This window comes from Podarcis liolepis (genome assembly GCF_965112155.1).
Source record: "Podarcis liolepis genome assembly, chromosome: 2".
In the NCBI taxonomy this organism is placed as follows: Eukaryota; Metazoa; Chordata; class Lepidosauria; order Squamata; family Lacertidae; genus Podarcis; species Podarcis liolepis.
The window spans coordinates 128,642,720-128,667,081 of NC_139555.1; the positions used below are offsets into that span (position 1 = coordinate 128,642,720).

The 24,362-nt window shown below is 54.6% G+C and overlaps 2 protein-coding genes across 3 annotated transcripts in view; both read left to right on the forward strand.

The window, feature by feature from the left end:
* Positions 1–24,362, forward strand: part of LOC310702297 (uncharacterized protein) — a 636,573-nt gene that overhangs the window by 461,011 nt on the left and 151,200 nt on the right. The window lies entirely within an intron of this gene.
* LOC310702288 (uncharacterized protein) overlaps positions 1–24,362 on the forward strand; it is a 165,169-nt gene that overhangs the window by 76,874 nt on the left and 63,933 nt on the right. The gene's annotated exons all lie outside the window — the stretch shown is intronic.

Genomic DNA, 24,362 nt, shown 5'->3' on the forward strand with positions numbered 1-24,362 from the left:
GCAATTACAATCAATAATAAATTTCTTAACCATAATCCATTAGGTAACCAAGAAAATAACCAGTCCCATGGATCAAAACCCTCAGGCGGATTCAAAGGATTATGGGTTATCATTTGTTCCATATAATCAATAATAGCGGAAATATTGGTCGATTGATCAGTTATATACATACAACAATGAGAATGAATTAAGGCACAAATTCCACCTTTAGAGGCAAGGATTACATTTAAAGCATAAAAAGTTTATAAAGCAACTTCTCTCATTTCTGACTTTTTTTTTGTTAATTATTTTTAAAACAAAGATGATATAATTAAAAACAAAGCTTCGGTCCAATTTGCCACAGAATAAGCATAAATCAGATTGAAGCAAATATGCAGATTTACTGCTCTTTCTCATCCAGTCCAACCAAACATAAAAATCTCTACACGCAGCCTGTTGGTCATAAGTCACGTAGGTTGTGACATTATTAACTGAAACTTTTGGCAACGAAAAAGATTTCACCAGAACTTTAGCATTTTGATGAAATACAGAATGACTTTCAAATGGGTCTGAAAACAATGAAAAAATACCATTCTTCAAAGCATGGTCTGCCCGGGCATTACCTTCTGCCAAATACCCAGGGTGGCCAGTGTGAGATCTGAGATGGGCAACATAAAACTGACAAGTTCTAGCTTGTACCAAGTTCTGCAAAGTGGAAAACAATGTAAACAAATTTTGATCAATAGCAGGAGTGATATAAGACAATGGTAAGACATTCAAAAGATTATATACATACTGAGAATCCACAATGAGATTGAAAGGGATATTAGCAAACTGTTGAAATGCCAAAATTACAGCTGCCAATTCAGCATGTTGTGCTGAGGACTGCTCAGTAGTATACAAACTTTTCCATTCCCCCTCCTCTTCCCAAACCACCACCCCTCTGGATTTGGTACCATCAGTGAACACAGTAAGGGCGGAGGGTAAGGGTAGGGGGGACAAAGCAGTTCGCAAGTGTCGGGCTCAGGAGCAGAGGCACAGGGGAGAGAGGAAATGGAGAGCGAAGGGGAAGAATCTGAGGGCAGCGGAGGGCAGAATGACAGTGACCCGAGAGATTCCATGAGCTTCTCCAGCGAATCAGAAGATTCCCAGAAGGAGGCGCCGATGGTCAGGGCAAGGGGGATCCCAGGGGGGACACACCAGAAACAAGGGGCCAGCGGGGACTCCCAAAGCAGCAGCGGGAGATCAGGACCAGCTTCCCCACCAGAGCGTAGTGGGGGGGAGGAGTCCCATGTGTCAGGGCCAGCGTCTCCTCCAGCAGGGAGAGAAGATGAGTCAGGGCTGACCACGCCTCTATCGGAGAAAGGGGGAATGGAGGGGAGGTCAGATCCAGCTAGCCTCCCCGAAGGGGAGAGCAGTGACAGGAGCAGTGTAACGGTCAGGAGGAAGGTGACCGGCTGGGCGCGCGCGCCAAGTTCGAATGTACAGGCGCGCGGGACAGCAGAAAACCCGGATTGGGAACCAGGTCCTAAAGCCCGCCGGAGGCAGGGGGAAGACTCAGGGGACTCAGCGTCAGAAGAGTCTAGGAAGGGGAAGACCCCAGCGGACAGGCGGACCCAGAGGAGGAAAGAGCAAAGGAAGAGGTGGAGCAAGGCTAGAGTCTTAAACTGGTGTCTGGGGGGAGGAGATTCAGACGGAGCTTCGGCGGTCTAGAGTTTGAGACGTAGAGCTGCGCGCCGCGGCTGCGAAAGCGAAACTGAGCTTCAATAAAGACTGTTTTATATAACAATGAACTGGCGTTGGTCCTTTGTGAGCTGGGACCTAGGGCAGCTCTGACAGTAAGCTCCGTCTGACAATTCAACCCTTGCAGCGTGAGTTGGCGCAGCGAGGGGCAAAACTTGGTGTTTTGCGAGTTCACGAAGATAGGCAAAGATGACTACAGAGGAGAAGGTGAAAGAGCTGCAAGAAGCAGTCACGACGCTTTACGCAGAAGTAGCAGCATCCAGAAAGAGAGAGGAAGATACACTTTTGAAAAAAAACCTGAGGCTTTTCTGCTAGGACTAGTAGGAAGGGAGATAAAGAAGAAAGATCATAAATTGTTTCAGTATGCAACAACGGCAGCAAGAGTCTTACTAGCTCAAAAGTGGAAACAGGGAGATCTGCCGACAATTGAGGAATGGAGATCCAAATTGTTAGACTACGCGGAGTTGGATAAAATGACAGGGAAAATTCGATATCTAAAAGACCAGAGGTTCATTGATGACTGGGGGAGATTTACGGATTATCTGGAAAATCTAAGTGAAGGACAGATAACGCTAGTGGGTTTTAAAGGAGCTCTGTGAAAAGAAAGGAGTATTGTCTAAAGAGAAATGGAAGAATTGAGGCAATTAATGTCAATATAAAATAGGAAATGCGTAATCTTATAAAAGATGGTTATGGACGATTTGTGGAGTGGCTGAAGGAAGTCAAATCTAAAAATATGTGAAAATAAGATGTTGAATGTTTGTATTCTGTTTCTATATAAATTAATAAAAATTATGCATGGGGAAAAAAACAGAAAGAGAGAGGAAGACGCAGTAGCGCTCTGCCAGGATCTGCAGACCAGGTGGGAATGTTTGGGCAAAGAGGGGCTGCCAGGAACCAAGCCGGAGGGAGTTGGCCTCGGGAAGAGGGGGGGCAGCATCGTAGCCCATTTCGACGGGAACCTGCAGCAGTATCCTAACTTCAGAGCAGACATAGTTTTCGCGCTCAATTTGCTTCGGAAAGACTTTAGAGACGAGGAGGAGAAAGTGGGCTTCATAATAACTCATCTGCATGGGGAAGCTAAATCGTGGCTCAGACAGCGGCCAGAGCCCAAACACCAGGAGCAGTCAAGGTGAAGGCTCCTAGAGGGAACAGGAAGTGCTATATCTGCGACAGTGCACAGCACATGGCCAAAGAGTGTCCCCAGAGGATCCAGAGGCACACTGCAGCCTCAGCAACAGTAAGGGGAGCAGTTCAGCAGGGGGAACAGATACAGGGAAACGACGAAGCCTGGCTGGAGGCAGAGGCACTGGGGCCCAGGCAGGCGAGTCAGTGAAGCAGTCCCCAGAGATTTTACAGCCCACAGACCCCCTCCCACCCAAACCAGTGGTGCAACTCACCGCATCGCTCCAGCTGCCCAATGGACTCACCCTGGAAGTTCCTATTACCATTGAATCTGGCAGTAATGCAGACTTTGTAGGAGTGGACTTCATCAGGCAACATCGCATAGCGCTCTTACCAGCCACGATGCCCCTAAACGTAGTCACGGTCAATGGCAGAGAGCTACTGGGAGGACAGGTGGTACAGCAAACCCCCCCTATGGTAATGCAAATTGGAAATCACCGCGAAGTCATCAGCTTCAGCGTCACCCACCTGTCGGACACGCCCATAGTGTTGGGCATGAGTTGGCTGGATAGGCACAGCCCGGCTTTAGCATGGTACCAGCGTCAATTGACCTTCTGCTCCTCCTACTGCGCGGAACACTGCATCCGGACCAGCCAGGAAGAGGAGGGGCAAGAGGATGAACCACAGCTACATTTAGGCATGGTGCAAGCGGTACCTAACAAGTACAAGGCGTTTTTGGAGGTCTTCTGCGAGAAGGAAGCGGACAAGCTGCCTCCCCACAGGCCCTACGACTGCAAGATTGACCTCCTGCCGGGGGCGACGCTGCCAACTGGAAAACTGTATTCCATGTCTGAAGACGAACTGCAAGAACTCAGGGAGTTCATAGAGCACAACTTGAAGCGGGGATTCATCCAAGAATCCAAAGCAGTGGGGGGCAGTCCCGTGTTTTTCGTGAAGAAGAAAGACACGCCCCAACGGAGGCTGGTAGTTGATTACAGAATCATAAATTCCAGGACAAAGCCCACAGCATTCCCCATGCCCAAGATCGACAACCTGCTCGCGACGGTGAGGAAGGGACGAATCTTCACCAAGTTGGATTTACGAGGGGCGTACAACCTTATACGCATGTGGGAGGGCGAAGAGTGGAAGACGGCCATGTTTACGCCTTTAGGCACCTATGAATATCGAGTTATGCCGTTTGGTCTCCAAAATGGATCCCATTGTTTCCAAGCATTTATGCACCACGTGTTAGCGGGTCTCCTCTACAAGAAGTGCGTCTGCTTCCTAGATGACATCCTGATCTTCTCGGAATCACAGGAGGCTCACGAGGGAGAAGTCAAGGAGGTCCTGCAGAGACTACGGGAGCACAGACTTTACGCCAAACTGGAGAAGTGCCAGTTCGACATGACGGAGGTGGATTTCCTGGGCTACAAGCTGTCCGACAAGGGACTCGCCATGGACAGCGCCAAGGTCCGCTCGGTGTTGGACTGGAAGAGCCCGCGCAATCGGAAGGAAGTCCAAAAGTTCGTCGGATTCGCCAACTTTTATCGCAAGTTCATCAAGGGGTTCGCGATGGAGACGGCGGCCATCACGGACACCCTCAGCTCCAAGAAGAAGAAGTTCACCTGGACAGACCAGGCGGAGCAGTCCTTTCGGAGACTCAAGCGTCTCTTCACGTCCGAAGAACAGCTGCTGCACGTGAACCCCAGCAAACCAATGAGGGTTGAAACGGGCGCCTCGGACAGAGCGGTGGGGGCGGTCCTGTTGCAGCAAGATCCGCAAGGGAACTGGAGGCCATGCGCATTCTACTCCAGGAAACTCAGCAAGTCGGAACAGAACTACACAATCTGGGACAGGGAGTTGCTGGCCATTCATGCAGCCTTCAAGGCGTGGCGGCACTTCCTCATCGGAGCCAGACACACAGTGCAGGTCCGCACGGACCATAAGAACCTGGAGTACTGGCGCATGGCGCGGTTCCTGAACCAGAGACACATCCGCTGGGCGGAGTTCTTTGCGGATTTCGACTTCCGGATAGAATACATCCCGGGAGACAACAACGTCATGGCGGATGCACTATCCAGGAAGCCGCAGTATCTCGAGGAAGCGGCACCGGTGGCGGCCAAACACATTTTCGCACCGAACGCGTGGGCGTGCGCTTCAGCCACCGTGGACCTGGGCGCGGTGCGTCGTGCGCTGCAGACGGACTCGTTCGCACAATCCAAGATGGAGGAGGTGCAAAGAGGCATGGCGAAGGACGAAGAGTTCCAGATACGCGACGGACTGCTCATCCGCAAAGGGGCTCTCTACGTGCCGGGAGACGACCTCCGCGCGAAAGTCCTGCAGCAGTTAAACGACGCGCCCAGCGGTGGGCACTTCGGCAAGGACAAGACGGCGGAATTAGTAGCCAGAGACTTTTGGTGGCCCAAGATGAGGGGAGAAGTCGCGGATTACGTCGCTCGGTGTGATACATGCCAAAGGGCCAAACCAGTACCCAGGGCGCCGGCGGGACTGCTGGAACCGATACAGACGCCGCTCGAACCGTGGGAGAAAGTGGCCCTGGACTTTGTCACAGATCTGCCCAGCTCACGAGGCAAAACAGCGGTGCTCGTTGTCGTAGACCTGTTCACCAAGATGGCGCACTTCATTCCTTGCGCGAAGGTGGCCACAGCGGAACAGACCGCCAAGCTGTTCATAGACCACGTGTTCAGAGTTCACGGCTTACCGCGGTCCATCCTGTCTAACCGCGCTTGCCAATTCATCTCGAGCTTCTGGCAGAAGCTGCTGGGCATCCTGAACGTCAAGATCAACTTAGCGTCGGCACGACACCCGCAGACCAACGGACAAGCGGAGAGGGTCAACGCCATCATGCAGCAGTATCTGATGCTACGCGAACCAACAGCCCTCGACCTGGGTGGACTACTTACCGCTGGCCGAGTTTGCCTACAACAACATGAAGCACTGTGATGGCCTGGGATTCCGAGTCTGAGAGCGATCCGGAGGAATCCCAGCCGGCACAGGAGTCCCCGCCTCCAGGGCCGGCTGAACTGGGGCAAGGCCTAGATGCTGAGGAAACTCAAGAGCAGGCACCAGGTGAAACCATTCTGGCCCCAGAGGTGCTGGATGACTCAGTGGCCACAGGTGAGCCTCCTCCAGGGCCCAGTAACCCTTCGGCCTCTCCTGATCTGCAGAGGCTTAGGGCAGAGAGGCGAAGGGAACTGGTTGCCCCCAGGAGGAGTGCTCGCCTTAAGGCCAGAGGAGGCGGGGCTCCTGGGGGTCGGGACCGCCCCTGACCTTAGAAGAGGATAAAAGCCCAGTCAGGCCGGCCCCAGGTTGCGGGAGCAACGTCGTTGTTGGCTTCGGACCTTCCTGTGTTCTTGATCCCTGCTCGGCTTCCTGTTCCTGACTATCCAGTACTCCTGTTCCATGCTCGGCCTCCTGTTCCCGACCATCCAGCGTTCCTGTTACCTGCTCCGCCTTCTGTTCCAGCGTTCCTGTTCCCCGCCCGGCTCTCTGCATCGGACCTCGCCCCTCTTCGTGTGGACTCTGCTACACTCACGGTACCTTACCCCCGGGACCAGCACAGTTTGCTCCCGCCACACCCGCACTCCCCCTTCGTAGGGGTGCGTTCGGGAAGAGTCAGAGGCCATGGCCGACCAAGCGGCTACACCGTTGGCAATAGCCCAGGAGAACCAGGCTTTGAGGCACACCGTGCAGCAGCTCAGTAACGTGGTTACAGCACTGCAGCAGCGTTTGGACGCCCTACCGGCTCCTGGGGCCGACGCCCCGGCTTCTGGCAAGTACCCAGTGGCTTTGCCTGAGAAATTTGATGGGGCCCCGGCCAGCTTTCCCATGTTCCTTGCCCAGGCCAAGCTGTATATTCAGGGGCGCGCCCGGAATTTCCCTGACGACCGCACCAAGGTGCATTTTTTGATTAGTTTGTTAAAGGACCAGGCGGCCAAGTGGGTGTTGCCGCTGCTCAGGCAAGACTCCCCCTTGCTGACAGACTACGGGGGGTTTTGCAATCTGTTGGAGGCCGCGTTCGGCAACCCCCAGAAGGAGAGTCAAGCCAACCGGGCGATTCGGCGGTTGAGGCAGGGCAAGACCACGGTGGCCGCATACACCACAGAATTCCGGCTGCTGGCACAGGACTTGGCCTGGAACGACTCGGCTCTCCGGGACCAGTATCTCGAGGGGCTTTCAGATGAGATACTGGACCAGCTGGCCACAATGGAACGCCCCACCACGCTAGACACTCTTATTCAATGGAGTCTACAGATTGACGATCGGCTAGAGGACCGGCGTCAGGCTCGGGACCGCCGGCACCTCCAGTTCTTGGCCCCAGTGTCTACCAGCAGCCCCACGGGCCCAGCTAAGTCATTGGAGGTACCTATGCAGCTTGGGGCAGTGCGGCCAAGCCTCTCCCCCGCAGAGAAGTCGCGGCGTCGGGAGAGGAATCTATGTCTCTATTGTGGCGGAAGCGGACACTATGCAAGGTCCTGTCCTGAGAAACGCCAGCCGCAGGGAAACCACCAAACCCCAGTAGCTGATGGCCCTGGCTACCTGGGGTCCCAAACAGCACAGAATGGGGCCGCACCAATTGAATTACAACACCTTATGGTTCCGGTACATCTATACCCTCCAGGAGGGCCATGGATTCTTACCCATGCGCTGGTGGATTCGGGCGCAACCCGCTCTTATATGGACGCTGCTTTTGCTGCCCAGCATCGGGTGCCACTTCGGAACAAGCCAGAACCGGTGCAGGTGGAGGCAATCGACGGACGGCCCCTGCGTTCGGGTGCCGTCACTCAGGAGACCCAGCCCCTGGTCCTGTGCCTCCAGCAGCACCGTGAGATGCGAACTCTGGATATTGCCTCCATGCCCCGGTTCCCCCTGGTGCTTGGGATGGACTGGCTGGAGGCTCACAATGTGCGGATCGACTGGGTCAAACGGACTGTACACTTCCCAGACCCCAGTTCTCCTGCTGAGACTGAGATGCTAGCAGCTGCGCCCACTGAGGAGGTTGCTGCAACGCTCCCCGCTGAATACCGGGAATATCACGACGTGTTTGAGGAACGGGGGGCAGACCAGCTGCCGCCGCATCGGTCCTTTGACTGTGGCATAGACCTCCAGCCCGGAGCACCTCTACCGGTGAGTCGCTTATACTCGTTAACAGAGCCAGAGCGCGAGGCTTTACAGGACTTCTTGCGCAAGAACCTGGAGCGTGGGTTCATTAGGCCTTCTACCTCGCCCACTGCTGCACCAGTGCTCTTTGTTAAAAAGAAATGTGGGGAGCTCCGCCTTTGCCATGATTACCGGGCCCTGAACAAAATTACCATCCCGGACCGGTACCCCTTGCCCCTTATTTCGGAGTTACTGGAGCGGGTGCAAGGGGCGCAGGTGTTCACCAAGCTAGATCTCCGGGGTGCCTACAATTTGATTCGGATCCGCGCCGGGGATGAGTGGAAGACCGCATTTGGGACCCGGTACGGACAGTTCGAATACCTGGTTATGCCCTTTGGTTTGTGCAACGCGCCTGCTGTGTTCCAACGGTACATCAACCACGTGTTCCAGGACTTACTAGACAAGTACGTGGTGGTGTACTTGGATGACATTCTGGTTTACTCCCGTGACCCGGCGTGCCACGAAGGTCATGTCCGGACCGTGCTGCAGCGCTTGCGCGAGCATCGTCTGTATGCAAAGCTCAGCAAGTGCGAGTTTCATCAGCGGTCAGTGGACTTCCTGGGTCACCGACTCTCACCAGGTGGGGTGCAGATGGATCCTGGGAAGGTGGCAGCGGTTCGAGAATGGGCGGCACCTCGGAACCGCAAGGACCTACAGCGTTTCCTGGGGTTCGCCAACTATTACCGGACTTTCATTGCGGACTATGCTCACCGCACCACCCCGTTGACCCGACTACTGCACCCCAAGACGCCGTTTTCCTGGGACAAGGAGGCGGAGAAGGCGTTTCAAGGGTTGAAGGCCTGTTTCCAGAGAGCGCCAATCTTGCAACATCCGGATCCTTCTCGACCCTTTGTGGTAGAGACTGACGCCTCCAGTACGGCTCTCGGTGCCGTCTTGTCTCAGCAGCACGGACCGGAAGCGCCACTTTTACCCTGCGCCTTCTATTCCCGCCAGCTCCTCCCAGCGGAGCGTAACTATACCGTGTGGGAGCGGGAACTACTGGCCATCAAGGTGGCCTTTGAGGTTTGGCGCCATCATCTTGAAGGAGCACGACACCCGGTGGAGGTGAGAACCGACCACCGGAACCTGGAATACCTCCAGACCACCCGCAAGCTGAACCAAAGGCAGATCCGGTGGGCGTTGTTCTTTTCCCGGTTCCAGTTCCGGATCCGCTACATCCCTAGCTCCCAAAACCAGAAGGCGGATGCCCTGTCCCGGAAACCCGAAGACAACGTAGACACGGTTCAGCAAGCAGCACCCACCACGATCCTACCACCAGCTGCATTCCTGGCCACCCAGGAGGTTGAGCCACTGCAGGCTCGGGTGCGGGAACAGCAGCAGGTCGACGCTTGGGCCCAGGAACGACTCCGGGAACTGGCCGAAGGATCATGCCCTCAGTATCCAGGGCTGGTCTCGCATCAGGGTCTTCTGCTGCACTACGGGCGCCTGTACATCCCATCAGGGCCGCTGCGGGCTGAGATTCTCCGGATGACCCATGATGCGCCAGCGGCGGGGCACTTTGGGCGGTATCGGACCACCCATCTGGTAAGCCGTGAGTTTTGGTGGCCCCGTTTGAAGGCCGACGTGGCTCGCTACGTCGCTGGTTGTGACGTCTGCAGGCGGGCCAAGGGGCCTACCGGGCGACCCCCCGGCCTTCTTCAGCCGTTGCCGGTTCCACCACGTCCTTGGCACACAGTTTCTTTGGACTTTGTAGTGGAGTTACCCCCGTCTCGTGGCTGCACCTGCCTTCTAGTTTTCTCCGACCACTTCACGAAGATGGTGCACTGTGCCCCCTGCCCATCCGTACCCTCAGCTAAGGAAACCGCGCAGCTGTACCTTCAGCATGTCTTCCGCCTGCATGGCCTACCTGAGCGTGTAGTGTCCGACCGTGGCGTTCAGTTCACGTCCCGGTTTTGGCGTGCTTTGCACCAGGCCCTCGGGACAGAGGTCTGTCTCTCATCTGCTTACCACCCACAGACGGATGGCCAGACGGAACGGGCGAACGCGGTGCTGGAACAGTACCTCCGGTGTTACTGCAGCTACCAGCAGGACGACTGGGTCGACCACCTAGCATTGGCGGAGTTCGCTTATAACAACGCGGTGAATGCGTCCACCCAGCAGACCCCGTTCCAAGCCAGTTATGGTTTTCATCCACGGTTGTTTCCGGATGTGCTGCCGGCATCTGCGGTCCCTGCGGTGACAGAGTGGCTTCAGGAGCTCCAGTCCCAGCAACAGCTGTTGATGGAGCAGCTGCGCCAGGCCAAGGAGGCGTACAAGGTCCAGGCCGACCGCCACCGCCAGGTGGGGCCGGAACTTCACGTCGGTGACCTGGTGTGGCTTTCCACTCGCCACCTCCACCCTTCTCGACCTTCGCGGAAGCTGGACGCCCGGTTCACCGGCCCGTTCCCTATCGTGAACCAGGTCTCGCCTGTAGCTTTCCGTCTCCGGTTGCCAGCACACCTGAAGGTTCACCCGGTATTCCACAGGTCCCTTCTGAGTCCGGTGGCCCCACCCGACGAGTTCCACCCGAACCGTCCCCGACCGCAGCCAGTTTTGGTGCAGGGAGAGCCTGAGTACGAGGTGGAACGCATTCTGGACTCCCGATACCGCAGGGGAAGGCTGCAGTATCTCATTGACTGGAAGGGGTATGGGCCAGAGGACCGTTCCTGGGAACCAGCGGCCAACGTCCACGCGCCTGCCTGCATCCGAGAGTTTCATGCGGCGTACCCCAGCAAGCCGGGTCCGGACCCTCAAGTGAGGGGGGGGCCTGGGAGGGGGGATGGTGTGATGGCCTGGGATTCCGAGTCTGAGAGCGATCCGGAGGAATCCCAGCCGGCACAGGAGTCCCCGCCTCCAGGGCCGGCTGAACTGGGGCAAGGCCTAGATGCTGAGGAAACTCAAGAGCAGGCACCAGGTGAAACCATTCTGGCCCCAGAGGTGCTGGATGACTCAGTGGCCACAGGTGAGCCTCCTCCAGGGCCCAGTAACCCTTCGGCCTCTCCTGATCTGCAGAGGCTTAGGGCAGAGAGGCGAAGGGAACTGGTTGCCCCCAGGAGGAGTGCTCGCCTTAAGGCCAGAGGAGGCGGGGCTCCTGGGGGTCGGGACCGCCCCTGACCTTAGAAGAGGATAAAAGCCCAGTCAGGCCGGCCCCAGGTTGCGGGAGCAACGTCGTTGTTGGCTACGGACCTTCCTGTGTTCTTGATCCCTGCTCGGCTTCCTGTTCCTGACTATCCAGTACTCCTGTTCCATGCTCGGCCTCCTGTTCCCGACCATCCAGCGTTCCTGTTACCTGCTCCGCCTTCTGTTCCAGCGTTCCTGTTCCCCGCCCGGCTCTCTGCATCGGACCTCGCCCCTCTTCGTGTGGACTCTGCTACACTCACGGTACCTTACCCCCGGGACCAGCACAAGCACGCATCTACAGGGGTGACGCCGTTCTTCGCCAACTATGGGCGACATCCCAGAACCTTCCCGGGATTAGAGACGAAGGGGGAGGGGGAGCCACGGGGAGCAGAGCACTTGGCAGCAGAGTTGCAGGAGGTCCACGAGCAACTCCGAAGGCACTTGGAACTAGCAAAACATGCCTACAAAATGCAGGCAGACAGGCACAGGAGAGTCGGGGAAAACATCCAGGTGGGGGACTGGGTCTGGTTAGCAGCCCAGGCAGTGCCGGCCAGAACGTTAGCTAAGAAGAAGCTTCGACACAAGCAGCTAGGGCCTTACCAAGTCGAGGCACAAATCAATCCAGTGGCCTACTGGTTGACGCTCCCGGAGGGCTCCAGAATGCACCCGGTATTTCATAGGTCAGTGCTCACACCCTACAAGGAACCCCACAGGTTTCAGGCGCCAAGGGACGCACCAGACCCACACAGCAAATCACCAACAGGGGAGGGGTCACCGAGGGCGGCGCCACTCAACGAGGTCACGGAGATTTTAGACTCGAGATGGGGGGAAGAGGGAGTTGAATATCTCCTCGCCAGGGAAGGTACCCCGGCCAGCGCCAACAGGTGGGTACCGTACTATGCCGTGGAGGAGCACTACCTCAAAGACGAGTTCCATGCACTCTTCCCACACAGACCTATGCCGGCAGATTTTTTCGACGAATGGCTTTTCACACCCACACTTTCAGCCAGCACGTTCCATGGGTTCTCATCAGCTGAGGAAACGGCGCCAGAAACAAGCTCCCCAGAGGGATCACTCTCGGGGTTTGGCACAGACCGCTCTTATTGGTGGGACAATCAACCGGAGGTGGGGTGGAGCAGGGAACTGCCGAGGGGACCCTTACACGCAACATCACCTGAGGAGACAGGGGAAGGGAAGGACATGGACGTGTTGGGGGAGGATCCTGGATTCGAGCACAACTGCAGAGAGATGGAAGCAGAGGAGATCGACGTCAACGAGCCCATCACGGGCTGGCCGGATCCAGCTGGCCGGCTGCATACCAGGGGGAAGGAACGGTATCCCGCACTCACCCCCACAGCACTGGAGCACCTGGAACCCACACCCGAAGAGGGGGAGGGGGGAAGGGGGGCTTCGAGGGGGGGGATGGATGTCAGGGGCTCAGGAGCAGAGGCACAGGGGAGAGAGGAAATGGAGAGCGAAGGGGAAGAATCTGAGGGCAGCGGAGGGGAGAATGACAGTGACCCGAGAGATTCCATGAGCCTCTCCAGCGAATCAGAAGATTCCCAGAAGGGGGCGCCGATGGTCAGGGCAAGGGGGGTCCCAGGGGGGACGCACCAGAAGCAAGGGGCCAGCGGGGACTCCCAAAGCAGCAGCGGGAGATCAGGACCAGTTTCCCCACCAGAGCGTAGCGGGGGGGAAGAGTCCCATGTGTCAGGGCCAGCGTCTCCTCCAGCAGGGAGAGAAGATGAGTCAGGGCTGACCACGCCTCTATCGGAGAGCGGGGGAACGGAGGGGAGGTCAGATCCAGCTAGCCTCCCCGAAGGGGAGAGCAGTGACAGGAGCAGTGTAACGGTCAGGAGGAAGGTGACCGGCTGGGCGCGCGCGCCAAGTTCGAATGTACAGGCGCGCGGGACAGCAGAAAACCCGGATTGGGAACCAGGTCCTAAAGCCCGCCGGAGGCAGGGGGAAGACTCGGGGCTCAGCGTCAGAAGAGTCTAGGAAGGGCAAGACCCCAGCGGACAGGCGGACCCAGAGGAGGAAAGAGCAAAGGAAGAGGTGGAGCAAGGCTAGAGTCTTAAACTGGTGTCTGGGGGGAGGAGACTCAGACGGAGCTTCGGCGGTCTAGAGATTAAGACGTAGAGCTGCGCGCTGCGGCTGCGAAAGCGAAACTGAGCTTCAATAAAGACTGTTTTATATAACAACGTACTGGCGTTGGTCCTTTGTGAGCTGGGACCTAGGGCAGCTCTGACAGCAAGACATAACGTAGCCAAGACAAACGAGGGTCTCTAGGACAGTGTTTCCCAACCGGTGTTCCGCGGCACACTAGTGTGCCGCAAGACGTTGCCTGGTGTGCCGTGGGAGGGAGGCGGGCGAGTCGGGCGGCGAGAGGCGGGGCGGCGGTGGCGAGGATCCGCGGCAAGCCGGGGGCGGCTCCGCGGTGGTGGTGCCGAGGTTTCTCTCTCCATTCTCCCCTCACACACACACACACAGGAAATAACACAGGATCAGCTGACAGGACCTGGCCAATGGGGCGGCGGCAGGGCAGCGCGCGCAAAAGGGAGGAGCGCGAGACAGCGGCGGTGCAGGGCCGGAGGGCGGCGCATTGCGAGGCGCAGAGGGGAGCTGGGCAAGCGCCTTCTTCAACCACGCACTCGTTTAAAGAGGCAGCGCCCGGGCGGAACAGAACTCTGTCCCTCTCGCCTAGGGATGAAGGCAGGCACCGGCTTAAGCCAGTAGTAGCCTAATAATGCATTAACTTCCGTGGGACTTCCAAGTAAACACAGTAGCCCAGCGCCTCCCTCCCCAAAAGGAGGGGGAATTACAGCAGCGCAGGCGACTCCTGCGTCTCCCCGATATTTAAGGCTGCCATCCCTTGTGCACACTTACGCGGGAGCAAAACCCCGTGAACAAACTAGGGCTTACTCCAGAGTAAATACGGGTAGGATCTGGCTGCAGTTGTACAAGAAGAAGCAATTGATAACATTTTCTATCTCGCGCTTCAGCCGGAAATGCTGCTACCACAGTTTCCAGCCCCTATTGCTTCCCTTTCACTATATTATCTCCCCTTCCACCCCCCACCCCGCTGGCCCGCCAAGGGATGGGGGGTTGTGAGCAGAATCATAACGGGTTCAGTCAGAGGCAACGGCTTGAGTTGTCCAGATCACGGCTGGCACCAAAGGGTGGCGAGGTCTGGCCCGCCATCCTAACCCACTCATGGTTCTCCTATAGGTGGCACTCAAGAAAATTAGAATTTGGAGGCAGCCCAAAAGAGTTCTTCCTGCCTTTTCCAGGTGAAGGGGGGGGCACTGCCTAGAACCCACTCTGTTTAAATTTCTCGTCTCCTGTCTCACCAGCTGCTGCTGAAACACGAATGTTTACTCATTTTTTAAAAAAAACATTAAAATGCCTAAGCAAACAGAGGCCCTTACCAATAATATCAGGTTCCTAGCTGTATAGCAGTGGCAAGATCCCAGGGCAATGTGTCTCCTATTAAAACAACACTGTGATAAGAAACACCCTGCTATGAAGCCATAAAAAGGTAAGACAAATCCTCAATGCAGGCTCATTATTAATCCAGCTTTTCAACCTCCCCACTGGATACCACATACTTGATCTACTTAACCAAGTCCCTGCCATTCACTGATTCCCACCCCCCTTACTCCCAGGCAGCGAAGAAATTAATTCTCCCCCACACTTGGTGCCATTTTCATCTACACATGCAGCAGAGTAAGTTGACCCAGAATAGTACCAATTCAGATGGCAGATGGGAGAATGACAGTGCTGAATGCTTTCCCATGTAGAACAGTCCCTGCAAATAAAAACCTAGCATATTTGGAAGAGGGATGCTAGCCTAACCATTACCTTCTATGCTGTTACTATTTTATTATTATTTTTTACATAAGTAAAAAGTGACCTTTCCCCATCTGGCATGGTGGTGTGCCTCGAGATTTTTTTCATGAAACAAGTGTGCCTTTGCCCAAAAAAGGTTGGGAAACACTGCTCTAGGAGGATTGTGAATGATATTTCCCAAGAAATCAGCAAAAGCTATTTGAGTAGAAACGGCTCTCATCATCAGATGCTTAAATTCTTCCTGGGAGAAGGGCAGGTGCACTGACTGTAAGTCCATTCCAGAGAGGGCAAGGGCTCGATGTCGGCCCTTAGCAACAAGGTCCATGACGCTGTTGGGTGTAGCATACCCGTTCCGCGGAGGAGTATGAGGCAGGTGAAGCCACTCCACAATAGACACAGTCCCAGGCTTCTGGCCTGTGGTGTACAATATAGCTGTTGGAAGGAGCGGGGTGGCAAATACTGCAAGTGATAACTGTGCCATGGAAAGAGAAGGAATCCTGTCCACCATACATCTGCGGAGATGGTTGTTCATAGTGGTTAGAGCCTCTTCCATTGCAGAGGTGACTGTGATCTTGTCTGCTGGATCCTTATGTCCTTTAAGGGCAGAAAATAGTGGAGACAAAGTGGAGGTGGGCAGGTCCAAATAACTCTTTATCCAATTCAGCTGTCCAAGAATTTGTTGTAAATCCACCAATCTAAGATGACCAGGAAACTGTAGTTGAGGCGTGACTGGAATGGCTGCAGATGCTGTCAGCTTGTGTCCCAGGTACGTAATGGGTAAGGTCCGCTGGATTTTTTCTTTAGCCACAGTCAATCCAACAGGTTTTATCCTTTGCAGGATTTTGGGACACGGTGGAGGACAGAGCCATGACTAGCAGGCGAGCTTTATGCATCTCAGTACCCACTGACTGGCAGGCTTTAAGCATATCAGCAATGGCTATATTTGGCGTTGCTTACAGTCCTCATTTGCATTATCAAACACAAGCTGGCGTACAATCAGTTCTTGTGCTGCCAGGTCCTGAACTTGCCGCTTGAGGGTATTATACAAGCGATCGACAAATTGTCCATAGGGCTCTGTAGGGCCCTGTCTGACGCTGCCCCATCGGCCACCGTGCTCATTTTTTTCATCAGGCACGGCGGACAGGGCCTCCTGAGCGGCAGCGGTGGTGGCTGCCCAATACATAGGATCAAGGGCCAACTGTTGGGCAATAGGAAGAAAATTGCCTCCTCCCGTCAGCCCATCAAGAACATCAGTTTGGTTCAGCATAATGGGGGCTGGGGGTGCAGGGCCATTGTCCTTGACAGAAGAATACAGTTCCTTTATGAATCTCAAATCAAACTGTTCATGACTGGCTGGGCCTCCCCCCGGGGCGGGAGGAACACTCACAGGAAAAAGATTAGGAGTTGTACAATCAAAACCCAACAACGGGGCAGCGGCGCGGAGAGATTCTTGGAGAGGAGTAGTAACGGGAGGCGCAGGAAGCGAAGAATGCAGAGGAGGGACGACAGAAGCCGAAGGAGGAAAAATGTCTGCCTGTTTAGGAGGCTGATAAGACGCCGCTTCTGAAGGCAACATGAGGACTGGGAGGGGGGGCAAAGGAGCTGAAGCAGCGGCCAGGAGGAGATTTGTAGGAGTTAGGCTTGAGATAGCCTTATAAACCTTACAGCAGGCATGCAAAACTTTGACATCAATCTGAGGATGGTTTTGGAAAAATTGTCCTATTTTTTCCCAGTCTTTTAAATGATAATTCCCATCCTGAGGAAACCAGGGACAGTGCGTATCCAAGGCTTCTATAAGGGACTTCAGATCAGCATCTGAGACAATGAGGCTGTTGCTGGCCAAAAGAAATTTAAGGTCTTCAAAAAACTTTTTCTGTGGTGCAGATAGAGATGTCCCCATGATTGCAAGAGTTGCAAAAAGAGCAGGGAGCACTTACTGGAGGGATCCACAAAGGATGAGTAGGCGCCTTTAACCCTTTCCGGGAGAGGTAAGTGCTGATAAGTCCGTAACGTAGTCCAGAATCACACACACGGAGTCCGAAAGAGACTGCCCCACAATGGCAGAAGGAAAGGGAGCACTCACCGGGATCCAAAGCGGATGAAAGACGCGTGGTGAGCGCTGAACGATGAGAAACAACGTGGAGTCCGAAGGTAGTCACACGGGGCACCAAATGTCGAGTGCCAGCTCGACATCTGAAGAAATCAGTCTCACACCAAGATGACTTGAAGAAAAAGCTTTGGCTTCAGCAGCAATGTTTATTGTGCGCAGTGAAAATAATTCATCCTCTCTCCACCAGCACGTTTGTTCTGCCTCGTACCCAAAAGTAACAATCAAAAGGAATGCAACCTTGCCTTTGCCCGCAGACAAAGAGGGTACTATTCTACGTGAGCCAATCATTTAGTCTAGCATGAGGTGTTCACGTGCTCATCAAGCTCTTAACAATATCTCGTGCTGCAAAATCACTCTGCAATAATAAGAACTCTGTTCATGCTCTTATGTACAAGCAATCATTTTCCCACACACACCGAGGAGGCCCCGCCTTGGAAGCAGCAGGATGGCGTCAGCAGCGTCACCACCACCGCAGGTACCACCTGGCGAGCGTAAGGGGAGCAGCCGAGCGGCCTAGCGGTTAGAGCCCTGCGCCAGCAGCCTGGGAGAGAGAGACCGAGGGCCAGTCGGTGCTTCTCAGGCAGGCCTAACTGGCAGGGTCAGCGCGGGGGAAGGGGAGGGGAAGGGGAAGGGGAAGGGGAGGGAGGCCGCCTTGAGCCCCTGGGAGGAGAAGGCGGGGCAGAAATGCAGTTATTTAAATTAGGAGTGCCCAAAGTCATCGGTTACACCCTCCTGGGGGGTGGGGGGCACCGTGGGCCAATTGGAAAGCGGAAATCCCTGGATCAAAGGCATCTGCTGGGTTGAACTACTTGGAGTAGTTTGAAGTGGATTTTGAGTCATTTGGCAAGTAATTGTTGCTCTTTCAAATCTTGCTTTCATCTTTCTGGGTCGTGCAAACAGTTGTTCCAAACCATGCCTCTTCTAGGGCACTGGCTGAAAGGGAGAGCGTTTATGGGGGTCCCCCCCCAAATTTGAGAACCACGAAATTAAATGAATAAATCAAATAGATTGTGGGCTTGTTCAGAGCCGTCTTTCCCATAGGGTGCTGGCCTCTCGGGGGATCGCTCTCCTGCATTGGCATGGGGGAGAGGTGCGCCCCCCACAATGGCTGGCAGTGCACAGCTACGGCCACCCCAACACTATCGGTGATAATTTGGGGGTGTTGGGCGGACATTTGCAGCCTGGCGCCGCATCTGCTAAACACGGCCTTGGGTTTGTTGTTTTTCCCTTCTGGGATTCCTCCCTTGCACGGGGGGTTGGTTTAGATGACCGCTGGGGATCTCTCCCGCTCACCTCGCCCTCCTCCCTCCTTGCGCAGCGGTGCTGTCGGTCAGTGTGGTGTAGTGGTTAAGAGCGGTAGACTCCTAATCTGGGGAACCGGGTTCGCGTCTCCGCTCCTCCACCTGCAGCTGCTGGGTGACCTTGGGCCAGTCACACTTCCTTGAAGTCTCTCAGCCCCACTCACCTCACAGAGTGTTTGTTGTGGGGGAGGAAGGGAAAGGAGAATGTTAGCCGCTTTGAGACTCCTTAAAGGGAGTGAAAGGCGGGATATCAAATCCAAACTCTTCTTCTTCTTCTTCTTCACGCGGACGCCGCGCCTGGAGTCCCGCCTCGGGCACCCAGCGGTCCTGCACTGCGGCTTCTCGGCGCCGGCCTCGGCCTTCTCGGTGGAGTGGCGCCATCAGTTCCGGGGGGCCGGGAAGGTGGTGCTGGCCTTCGACGGAGCCTCACGGGGGGTGTCGGTGGCCGAGGAGGGGGCCGAGCTGCTGCTGGACGCCGAGGGCGGCGGTGCCTCCCTGCGCCTGCGGAGCGTGGCTGTCCGCCACGAGGGTGTCAGCATCGCCCTAGAGCCAGTGCACCAACTGGACTCATGCACCTCAACCCCAACTGGGCTAGGCGAGCTGGGTAGCACCGCCAGAGACCTCCTTTCTCACAGGAACAGGTCACAGTGCTGTGGACTCACAGCTTAGAGCTGAGAGCACCGGATTCACTGTCTCGATAATACAGTCGTTGCGCAGCAGAGTTTTGCAGAGTCTTGCAGAGTATAAACCACTCGGAGAGCAGCTCTGTAGAATATCTTCCTTTTATTCTATAACTACAACTATGATACAAAACTATATACAGAGCTGAATATTGTAAGCATAAATCAATGCTACACTGAGAGTCTGCAGCTGCACTTAGCAGCAATCTTATCTCTAGAATCTTATCTCTAGAAGCAGTTGATAAACCTTCCCCCCCCCACTTGACATCGTTGATTGGCGGAACTGGCACTGGCCAATTGACTCCCCTTTCCCACATTTGCCAGTACAAGAAGCTCAGCTGGTACAGCCTGAGGCTCTTGATTTCAGGGTTCTGGTTTCAAGATTCCTGCCTTGTGGGGGGTTGGACTAGATGACCCTCGGGGCCCTCCTGGCTCCAACAACCTTTGGAACTCCCTGCCTCTTGATACCAACCAGGCGCCTTGGCCAGACTCTCTTTGGTCGCCTGCTAAAAACATCCCTGCCCAGCGGCTCAGAAATGTTGATTTCCGTTTTAGCTTTCCGCATGCTTTCAAGTCCATTTCCCTGGGTTTTCTGGTCATTCACCTTTCCCTGCTTCATTTCCCTCCTTTTCAGCTTCTGAAGAAAAACCCAAATCGGAGAAGCCCAAATCCGAGGTCAGTGCCCAAGATTCTCCCAAGACTGCCAAGTTCTCTCGATTCCTCATTTTTCTATTCTTAAAAAAAATATCTCTGTGCCACTCACTGAGAGGCAGTGCCGTGCAGTGGTGAGAGGGCCAGACTAGGCCCTGGCCGAGAGATCTGGGTTTGAATCCCCTGTCCCTGGCCATGATGAAGCTCGCAGGGGGGCTGGGGGCTAGGATCCAGTCTGCCTACTTCGCAGGGTTCTTGTGGAGCAATTCCCGCAATTGCAACCCCTAGCCAGCTAATGTTTCGTCTCCAAATTGGGTCAGTATCTCACAGATTTCTCTTCTTTCTGCAGTAACGGACTTTGGGCAACCCTGCTCCCGGCTTGGTTTCTTGCCTGTCTCCGGATCCCGTTGAAAGGGCAAAGTGGATCGTAGGCCCCCGGACTCCTGGGTCCCCCCTCTTTGGCTGCCCAGTCTTGCCCCTCCGGCCCCTTGTGGGAAGCCCCTTCCCCTTCCTTTGTGGGGTCAGGGGTCTGCTTGGCTTCGCATCCTGCAGATTCACAGCTGTGATTTCAAGGAGGGGGCCAGATCTGTGCATAGCAAAAGCCCCCCTTTCTGGCAGCCCCTGCCCCTCCTCACTTCCGTGCTGTGAAATTATAGAAGTGTAGAATTGGGAGGGGGCCCTGAGGGTCATCTAGTCCAGGGGTCTGCAACCTTTAAGACAAAAAGAGCCACTTGGACCCGTTTCCGAAGGAAAAAAAAACTGGAAGCCACAAAACTCGTCATTATAAAAATAACTTTTTTGTCACTTTTTAAAAATTATTTCTTTGTTTGACCCCTCAGAATTACTCCTCCTCATAGAAATAAACGTTAAATTAACAAGTTACTTTTTTTGTGTGTGTGTTCTTCACTCCCCTTCAAAACAGTGACCAGCGTACATGCCCCTTACAATGTAGCGGGCGGGAAGGTGACGTCGGGACGGTGCGTGACTAACGCACACACCGCCCCCATGCGACGTCACAGCCAGTACAGCGCCCGCCACAGTGGGGAGTGTCGGGGCGCACACTGCGCCTCCTCCCCTCGCTAGTATCCGCCCCGGAGCCACGGCAAAGGTGTAAAAGAGCCACATGCGGCTCCGGAGCTGTGGGTTGCAGACCCCTGATCTAGTCCAACCCCCCGCAAGGCAGGAATTGCATCAAAAGCACCCCTAAGGTCCTGGGCCACAGACTCTGCACATGCTCTGGGAGACTCTTGACGGGGGGGCCTGTGTTGTCTTTGGGATTGTGGGAGAGAACCTTTTTGGAGTAGGGGAGACTGACTTGAGCAAGATTGGCATATCCCTCCCCCCCAATAAATAAATCAGGGATCCTCCACTTACAGAATGTGGGTCATCAGGTGTCCCTTTACCTCCCCCTCTGGGGGACCTGAAGTGGTACAGTCCAGACCCAAGTTTATCCCCTCTAGAGACCTGGGTGCAAAAGGAGCCCGTTTCCCCGCAACGTCCCTGCAGAGACGGCCAGGCAGAGCAGCTTTCGTTCCCCTCGGCCCTCTCTCTCGATACGGACTAGGACCTGCCCCCCCTTCCCTCCCCCCAGAGCCCAGAATTCGCCCCCCTCCGCATTCTGTGTAGATTCTGCTGTAGACTGTAAGCCCCGTGGGGCAGAGCCAACTTGGAGAATAAACACGCCTTGAAAAGAAATGCATGCCGTGTGTCTGTTTTTTCCTTCCAGGGCTGCAGGAGAGGTGAGGGTGGCCAAGTTTGATAAACAGTAGCAATAAATGGAGGAAAAGTCTGGGAAGGGGCAAGAGCCCCTCCCTGCCCCCCTCAAGGCTCCTCTCAGGTTCATCCAGGGTCAAAAGCCTCCTTCATTTTTGGAGGGCCAGGAAGTGAGTGGCCCCTGCAGCTTCGCCTGCTGGAAAGGGGGCGACATGCAAGAGGCCAGCCTGGCAGGGTTGTTGTGGAAGGGGGAGCTCCTTGGACCGCCTCCTAGGCCTCCTCCGCAGCTTCACTTTGTTAACGGAAAAATCCGAGGGCTCCCTTGGACAAAAAACAAAGACACCAACCAGGATTACTTGGAGCAAAACAGCAGCCTGTAGGCTTGGCCTTTATTGAACTGTTGCAACAGGGTGCTCCCCTCACTTGCAGGAGAGAGGAAGGACCCAGAAAGATGGTGTGCAAGGCCTTATAAAGACTTTTGAAATTGCCACCCTGTAGATCAAGACCTTAAAAAGCAGAGACATCACCTTGCCAACAAAGGTCTGTATAGTTAAAGCCATGGTTTTCCCAGTAGTGATGCATGGAAGTGAGAACTGGACCATCAAGAAGGCTGATCGCCAAAGAATTGATGCTTTTGAATTCTGGTGCTGGAGGAGACTCTTGAGAGTCCCATGGACTGCAAGAAGGTCAAACGCATCCATTCTTAAGGAAATCAGCCCTGAGTGCTCACTGGAAGGACAGATCCTGAAGCTGAGGCTCCAAAACTTTGGCTACCTCATGAGAAGAGAAGACTCCCTGGAAAAGACCCTGATGTTGGGAAAGATGGAGGGCACAAGGAGAAGGGGACGACAGAAGATGAGATGGTGGGACAGTGTTCTCAAAGCTACCAGCATGAGTTTGACCAAACTGCGGGAGGCAGTGGAAGACAGGAGGGCCTGGCGTGGTCTGGTCCAGGGGGTCCCGAAGAGTCAGACGCGACTAAACGACTAAACAACAAGAAGATCAAGACCACCCCCAGAAACATCATACATATATCACAGAAGGGGTGTAACCTAAGACCACCCCTCAGATACATCACACCTACATCACAAAAAAGGAGGTCTAAACAGAACATTTGAATATTGTTTTTCTCCTGTTGTTGTTTATCTCCTGGCTGGCAGGTTACTTGATTGGATTGCCTGGGGAGCCTGGCCAGTCTTTTGTAATGATAAATACTTAGTTCCTGGCCCAGGTCACAGGCTCACACCCTATTCAAACACCTTTAAGACAGGATTTGTGAAGGAAAAGACAATGGGGAGGCTTTTCCACTTTGACCTTGCAAAGAAAACATTGGCTCAGTTTAGGAATCAAAATGGCTTCAGGTCAGTCTTCCTGTGCTGATCTATGTACGTGCGGTTATGAACATTACTATATATCGAAGACCTCAAAATTCCTATCCCAGTGCCCCCAAGAGTCAGCGCTAGGAGAGGGGCTCCACCTGCCGAAATAGGGGAAAGGCCAAGCTGGAGACTCCCCTTCTGGCCCCTCGGGGTCCCAGGAGCCCTTTATGGATGGCCCTCACTTGGAGGACCCCACTTCAGCCAGTTCCCCAGAGTCCCCCACTGGGCTCCAGTGGCCCCCTGAGGCCTGCAGGGATCTGGAGGGAGAGCAACTTCTCCTGTTGAACTACCGCCTAAAGGAGAGGAACAGAGGTCTTGGCCCATTTTGGGGGCAGACGAGGGCTGTCAAGTTGAAAGGATACATTCAGGCGTAATATTTGTAACATTTAACTTTAAATATGCCCCCCCCCGTAATTTCCGTAACATTATCTCAAGTCACCTCTCAACTGTAAATCTCTCCCTCTTTCCAGGCTCACAATCGACTTCTAACACTTAGTTGTAACACTAGCAAGGAAAGGAGCCTCTGAGGGATTCTTCTCCACAACTCAGGTTGTCCAGATCAACCATTCTTCGAAGGGCCCCCTTCATTGGGTGTCTGTCCAAACCTCAGCCTTGGAAGGCAGGCAGGGTCATCTCTTTTCTCTCACACCTTCCACCATGAGAGGAACGCAATGGGGTTGTGAGGGTGTTAACGGAAAAATCCACGGGCTCCCTTGGACAAAAACAAAGACACCAACCAGGATACCTTGGAGCAAATCAGCAGCCTGTAGGCTTGGCCTTGATTGAACTGTTGCAACAGGGTATTCCCCTCACTTGCAGGAGAGAGAAAGGACACAGAAAAATGGTGTGCAAGGCCTTATAAAGACTTTTGAAATTGCCACCCTGTAGATCAAGCCCACCCCCAGAAACATCACGCATACATCACAGAAAGGAGGGGTTGAGGGAGGGGTGGTGATGGTAACCTGAGTGTCCTGTCACCTGGCTGGTTCCTCCTTTCCCCCTCCCCATGAGTACCTTCCAGGTGACAGAGGGGAGTTTGCAGTTTCCTGCCCCCAGAGCGAAGATCTGATCATTGTCCTTTATTCCAGTCAGTGCTGAATCCACTCCCATATGCAAGTTCTTTGTGATCTTGATGGTCTTCTGTCTGGGACCATCAGGGTTGGCATAGCAACTGGGCAGGGCTCCTGTGGATGTGCTGGGATGGTGAAGGGATTATGGCTGCCCTGTATCAAACCTTCCCCATTTTGTAGTCCTTCCTTCATGGAGTCAAATAAAAGTGGAACAGTGCAGATCTGATGCATGGTGGATTTTCTATGAATTTATCACAGAAGCGCAGCGTTTGTAGTGTGTGTGGAGTTAAACTGAATGATGGGGGGGGTGTTTCGTGCGACAAGGGAGAGAGAGACCCCCCTGCCCCCCCTTTCCGCCCCCCCTTGCCTCTCTCTGGGTCTCTGAGGGAGGAGAGAGGAGGCGCCCCTCCCCCGCTGCTGCTTCCCCTCAGCGCCTTTTCCCGCCTTTTCCCGCCAACTGC